Raw genomic sequence first — 7764 nt, 5'->3', positions numbered from 1 at the left:
CTTTTTCCTATTAGCTACTACAAGGTTTTTTTCGTAACACAGATCCAGCGTTAGAGAATCGTTGTAATGAGATTATCAGTCTAGATGCTCCAGGTACGCATTTATATATGCCCTACTTGTATGACTGGAAATGGTACAGTGCCGCCTATGGAGCTTTTTGCCGTAATTGTTTTTCAATTTGGTTCAGTAGAGGAGACAGAAAAAAATGAATTTCTCTTCAGTGAGCTTTGCTGTCAACATACAAGTGTCTGTTCGATTCCCGGGTTCGATTCTCCCTCAGACCAAAATTCACCTAATTTTCTTTTCAAAAACATTAGCTTACTCTGTTTACAGGAACCTGCCTCAGAAGTTTGACGTTAATGCGGCCATTTTTATGTGGTTTCGCGTTTTGCCGTCGGCCATTTTTGGTACCATGATTTGGTTAGGCCGCTAAGTACAACGCTGTATATTGGGGTAATGGGCCACATAATCCTTTCGCTTTAAAAACGTTCAGGTCGTCTGCATACATCACTACTTTCGTAGAGTAAGCAGTCTCTACACAAGCCATTCACAATAAATATTAGACTCAGGGTACATCTTCTGGCATTCCCTGTCTTACTTAGACTATTGGAAAATTTTCGCGATTGATAGAAACATACTGATATCTATTTTCTATACATTGTTTGAATAACGTTAGAACAACGCCGCGAACTGTTTCTACATTCCAATTCAGTCAGCAATGTAGTGTGATAGACAGAGTCAAATGCCTTCCGGAGATGGCCAACGGAACCTAATGTGCAGCGACTGTGTTCAAAATTGCACCATGCGTCCCACGTAACTTGCACCAAAATTTATATATAAGGAAGTGCCACGTTGCTGGACAGAGCCAAGGTAATGTTTGCCGTCGCTTGGAGCAAGTCAGACTATTTGTGTATTTCATGTAATTAAACAATTAGTTATTATCAATAATCAACTTCTCAAATATTATATTCAGAGCAAAAGTGGCAATAGGAAAATTGTAGAGCATCCTGAAAAATTCTCAATCCCGCTTGTTCTTGCTCAATGCGTGTTACATAAAAGTGTTTTCCAATCATGAAACAAAGCCTGTGAAAAACGAAGAAGTGCCGCGCGAGTAGTCACGCCGACGCTAAAAATATGTTATTCGTGTTACTCGAACAGTGACGTATCATAAGAAACCAACAAACTCTGACCCAGGAGAACTTGTGCTTAATAAATGAAATAAGGAAACGATAAGTAAATGGTGAACAGTGACAAGCCCTTTATATGCATTCATGGCGCCTAGCCTGCCCTATCCTGAGCCCACAGCAAAGTGCATTACCTGCAACGTTCTCGGGCTACCTCCTTCCGAAGAGTGGAGCCTACATGAACCCTGCCACTCACGACCGATGTCACCCTGACAAAGACAAGCCACCTTAGCGGAAGATCGACTGTCGACGAATGCTGTTCATCATCTTTAGCACGAGTCCTTATCTTTCATGTATGCTTTCGCCTACTTTAGAACTATACTGTTCTGTTGGAACGAGCTAGCGCCTTTCCCTTCGTGGCGCACAAGAGACACCGCGGCATATTTTGTGGACCAGACGTCAACGAAAACGGTTCAATGCTAAAGTCTCTGCAGAACTACGAGGCTTTGCAAATGCCGGTAATGTTCTGCAAGGCTGGATCTGCCAGCAACATTAGTCCCCTCACGACAAACACCGCAGTACGACACTAGTGACATGAACAGGATAGTTACTGTACGCTCAGGGACAGGTTTCTGAAAGGAGAAAAACCCTGTTCCTGCCATCTTTCTGGCTACTTTACGGTAGGATTATTCTTCTTTCTTCCATCGTAGAACTTACTGTTCGAAGCAATGGATGGGCAACTTTAGGGTCGTTGAAAACAGACGGCTTTCATATCTGCAAGTTCTTACCCGCTATAGCTTCCCGTACAATGGACAATTTTTGAGGGTTGTCTAATAGGCCAAGGAATATATCCTGAGTGCCAAGACATTCGAATTGGTCATTCTGCGTTCCCGAATGCACTGTGTTATGGGGAAGTTCTCAACGGAGCTTCCGGAAGCGTTGTCGTCTGCTTAGGCGCCTTTCACGCGCCGTAATGGCTACCGAGGCCATAACAGGGGAGTATCGGCCGGCTGTTACTATAGTAATGGCACGCGGATTGTGTTTCATGGCGGTGGTATAACCGTCGCGCAAATAACGGAAGGACTTTTTCAAACTTCATTGAGGCATTTACTACCTCTGTAAAACGATACGAGCTACGCTTTATTGCTCTCCAGAAGGGTGTTCTGTGCAAGCACGATAACAAAACATGGTTACTAGAAAGAAAGAAAGAAAAACACGCAAGTATTGTTTTGCGTAATGCGGCGAATCCTAAATGCATCAATTTTTTTTTTGCTGGCACATTTTATGAAGCCAGACACTCGCAAAGGAAGCCTGCAGTGGTCAAGGTTTTCTTTATGGTCTATTATTGCTGAAACAGTCGTTCTCTGAAACGTAATGGGGATGATATTTATTTTCAGCTAGGATTTAGTGAAAAACCATGAAGCCCCCTTCGAAAAGGTACTTCTTCCACAAGCAGACATATTGTGCGACGGAAGCCACCGACTAAGCGGAGGACACACTACGCACTTCGACGAAGTTTATTATCGATTTCTTAACTACTACTTACTACGACAAAGAAACTATTCCTTTTTTTGCCATTTCTTTCTGGAATTCCGTGCGACCCGTATTAAAACAATGCAATTAACTTCTTATCTTTAGTCTACACAAAGAAATATGAGACTAAAAACACCGATTTCATAAATTTTAGTGTATATAATGCGTCATTAAATATTGCTCCTTTTGTTTCGTACGAAGAGATGTTTTTATTTTTCAACATTATTTTGCCTCATCATCATGACCACGAAATGTTTGTTGCAATGCTTCCGTATAATCAGGTATTTCGTAAAATTTTTATATTGCATTTTTATATAAGTACCTTTTTATTTCTCTTTTGCACTGCTTTGTTTTTTGTCATTTTAAGCGTTACTAATTTTTGTTTACATAATCTTTACATTGCCCATCATGTTCACTTTGATTGTTTTGCACTTATTATAATTCGTACTTAGAAGGCTCTGCGTGCAGTTCTTAATGTGTGACCCCTACCTGAATACCCGTGTATTCATTTCGATATCTCTTTTTTTCGAAAGGAAACAGTGCAAATTCAGTTGAAATTGAAATTAATTTCGAGAATGTTGTTCCCTTAGACGCACATAACAGTCGCACTTCCTTGATCAGCTTAGCGTACGGGAGGAAAAAAAGTTAACGAAGTTCTGTGCAAACATTACTGCGCACATTGACATGCACAGTGAACAACTCATCTGCCCTCATTACTTCTCGAAAATATGTATAAACCCGTGAAAGACCTACTGAATTCTGTGCGATGATATGGGGAGCTGAACGGCCGGTCTGCCTTCCGCTCCCTATAGCTCCCCACTGCTACAACGTGCCACAATCTACAACCTTCTTTTGGTATTTGGCAAAAGATACGTCTAGGGATATAGGACGCCCTACATGCATGATCCTCATTAAATACCCAATACGGCCACAATTTCTCAATTTCCACATGCTTTCCAAACCTTATTTCATGTTTGCGTTCAGCTGGCCCTAGTGAATATGCGTTGCTCTCAGAAGCACATTACGAAGCTGAGGGCAAAGAGTTTGTAACACAGCTTCCTTTTTCTCTAGAAATGAGGAGCCTTCTTTTATGCATCTTTTTTATCTTATGAGCTAAAGAAACTCCAAGCTTGTAGTATCGTGGCTTATTAAGGTGCCTTTATAGTGATATTTCCTTCCATCGAATGAGCACACCTTAAACTTCGGTTTGAAATCACATCACAAGCTGAAGCTCATGAGGATCCTCAGCTGCGATGATGTCAGTTTTTTCTCGACGCAGTGTGAACAACACAGTAGCACGTAGGCCACCAGTGCGCCAGGTCCCGCTCATGTTGTGAACTCAGCTTTCTAATGTGCGATACACCACACATGTGTTTTGACGCATAGTTCAAGTGGCATGCTATGTAATGCAAAATGGTGCATTATATATAGACGCACCGATAATTTACGAAAGGCTAAAAGAAATCACTAAAGGAAATTAAGTGCATCATACGGTTGCATTATAAGTGCATCATAAGGACACTGTAACTACTGGAAAATTGTGCAGCCGATGCAGCAACACGACAGGCACCTCAGGAGAACATGACCACCACATTTCCTATAACTACACCTGAAATACCTTGTATTTTAAGAGAAACATCTGCACGCAATAGCAGAAGAACATGGTTCGATGGAACTGGTAAGACTAAAAATACTGATAAACTGATAATATTGATGCCGTTATTACAATTCATATACCTAGAGCCGAATAGTCGCCTCGATGCAGTTAATCCCCATCTGAGACTGGCTTTCGCGTCCACAAAAAAAGTATGGACATCGTATTGGCCGAGCTGAAAACCCTCACAACCTCCAGTGCGAATGTGGCAGCGCAGATCAAGATGCACAAAAACTACTTTTAGGATGTAACAAATACTTTGAGCCAGAAAACTGACGGACCTCAAAAATTTACGAGACGCGATCGAATGCCACTGAGCCTAAAGTAACTGCTGGGATCGTGGATAACAAATAACAAAATTGGTAACAGCTATTGCAGAACAATACCGAGTCTCCTGGTGAAACAATTCACTACACATATGCGCATTCCGTTGGCTGTATTCCTCTGTATCTCTGTATCTATATCTGTATTGCATTGCAGTGCTTTCAATTGTAGGGTTTGCAACATTTTTAATGGTTTGTTTTAGCTTTAACATTTATATCTTATGCCGTTTGTGTATTTGTACTGCATCTGTGATGCTTCTGACGCTTAACATGAGTCAGTTTAAAGTGTGTTTTTGTATAACGTACCATTCTTTCAGCTTTTTGATATCTAATATTATGTGAAATTTGTGATGATATGTGATTCATGTCACCCACCTGAAAACAGTAGCCAGCACTATAGTTCGTTGCCAACGTCTCCTTATTTATTCATATAAAAATAATTACCAACCTTTCCCTACCGGAATATCGGGGTAAACGAAGCTTGACCTGCGTGCACCTGACCTTCGTCATGGTTAAGTAACCCACATGTAACGGTGCCGGATTGCTTCGACCTCCCGCTCCCTCAGCTCGGGATCTTCTCGTTGCTGTCGGATTGCCTGGGCTCGGGTGGCTCTAACGGCTGTATCGGCGCGCCGACGGCGATCCCTTTCACGAGCGAGTTCTCGCCACCGCTCGTCGAACGATGCCGTTTCCTCGGGGGAAGGCACAATGCGTGGCCCTCCCAGCCATTTTCTGAGACTGAACTGAACGGAAACTAAGCCGGCGCAGCGCGCCCAAATCCCTCCCCGGATGAAGCGAAACAGCTCTGATTGATTGCGTGAGTGGTGTGAGCGCGCGCCTATGCAGCTAAAATTTTTGCTAATTACTCACGCTGAGGCGCTGGCGCAGCTGTCAAATGAAACCGTCCTATCCCGCAGCTGCTCTGCTCTGGCAACTACTGAGTTTTGGTACGATAATATCGCCACGAAAACATATATTTCAAGCTTAGCTTGAAATATATGTTTTTGAAGTGCCTATAGAGCAGCCGGGTTGTATTAGCAGAGCTGAATAGTGCTTCGATCTACACCATCTAGGAGCATACAAATATCTATAATTACACGTCATGGCTGCTCACTGGAGCACGTAGGATGCTCGGCGAAAAAGTCTTTGGACTGATCCGAAACCATGCTGCAGAGCAAGATTGGCGAATTGGCCGTTTCTGGAATTTCGTAGCGCTTAACGTCCACTTACTTTATGTATCCATACGATGCCAATTTATGAACGGTTTTAGGACTGGACTGGCATGTTTTTTCTTTAAGTATTAGTAATAACATCACTTGTTGACATGGTGTAGTATACCTTCATTGCACTAGGAGGGTGTACAAGGAGGTGCACTACCGAGACTAGAGAGCTGGGATTGTTTCCACAATCAATCACCGAACCGTCACGGGTTCACGAAAGAGCGGACCCCCGCAGTACCACGGTATGTGTGCACGTCGTCCTGACAGAACAGATAAAAAATAGAAAAAAAGGCCCTTTGACATCATTTTGGGATCTACTTTAAGTCCACCAGAGAGCGCGAGGTGTCTTACGAAACAACGCGGCAGAAATAGAATAGCTTCGTTTTAACTTTGAAAATTGGCATGTGAACGCTTTCCTTAACTCCGCGCATGAGCGGAGCCGCGGCATTTTTCACCTCTATTTCAAGTATCTTTATTAATTTGATCAAAACGACTTGTCTAATGCGCATTGCTTACAAAAATCTGACTGTCTGTGCACTTCCTATGCAGAAAATCACAACACCGCCGCCGCGGCTTAGCGGCTATGGTGCTGCCCTGTTAAGCACGAGATCTCAGGATCGAATCCCGGCCGCGGCGTCCGCATTTCGATGGGGGCGAAATGCAAAAAAGCCCGTGTCCAGTGCATTAGGGGCACGTTAAAGATCCCCCGGTGGTCAAAATTAATCCGGATTCCCCCCAATACAGCGTGCCTCATTATCAAATCGTGGTTTTGCATGTAAAAATGCAGAATTCCGAAAATAACAGATGACCACTTGTTCAACATGATCGCACTGCAGGCATGAAGGACACGCGACCGTTAAACTTGGGTAGAAAAGCTTCGATTGAAGCAAAAGAAGAGTCGGCGAACGTGCGCACAGCTGCCAGGTCATTGCATGCGATAACGTAATGATCGCTAGTTAAAATTATTCTCTGAAGGAGCTGTAAAATTAATGATGCGCTTCAACCTTGGACCCCTTTCAAATCAGATGACCGTGATAGGAACAGCAAAGAGTTGGCTGAAATCAAGGTAGCCACGTTTAATTAGTACCCAAGGTGGAACAAGGTCGCTTAGGTACCTGATCGAGACTTACAACCCTGCAGTCGTATACATTAGCTAATGTAGCCCTTTACGGAACGAGGCGCGCTTTATTAGGATGTGGAAAACTCGTGAAACCGCGGCTATAGCGGGTCGGAAGGGAAAAGGCTTCCAGCAGGCACAATCGGTTCCCCTGGCTCTCAATTAAGCGCGACAGCACTTACACGGCCGACATCCCTCAACGTACGCTACTTAGCGCAAAACTCCTGCTATGATTCTCTCAACTGTACTCAATGATGATGAAACAGCTACAATGACGTAAGCGGCGGTATGAAGATGGCACGACACCGATGGCACGACGACGACGAAGATGATAGCGATGAAAAAGCGACAACGACCGCGCGACAACGATGATAGCAACGGAAACGCAATGACAACGATGATGGTATGACGACCATGCTATGCAGGTGGTACAGCGACCTTTACATGACAACGAGAATTACATCGAGGATTACAAGGACGACGGTGGCGGCGGCAGAATGACGATGACACTTGTTTCAGTGACATCCAAGGCAGTGAAAAGGCGTCTTTGCGAAAGCTCAGGGTCAGTGCTGTGCTGCGAAGAGCTGAGAATAGATGTTCCTAATGACAGCTGCATCGGCACACCAGCTGTAATGCGTGAGCTTGCTGCCTGCTGTTGGCTACTAAATACTTGCACAGACGCCGCTGATCTCGGTGTCACCGCTCTGCACAGAACCCCGAACAATCTCTCATACGCAGAAGTGGCGCGATAGCTAAGTGGTTAGGATGTTCGGCTGCCAACTGCATATAGCCG

The sequence above is a fragment of the Dermacentor andersoni genome, chromosome 1 (genome assembly GCF_023375885.2).
Source record: "Dermacentor andersoni chromosome 1, qqDerAnde1_hic_scaffold, whole genome shotgun sequence".
In the NCBI taxonomy this organism is placed as follows: domain Eukaryota; kingdom Metazoa; phylum Arthropoda; class Arachnida; order Ixodida; family Ixodidae; genus Dermacentor; species Dermacentor andersoni.
This window is presented reverse-complemented; position numbering follows the sequence as displayed.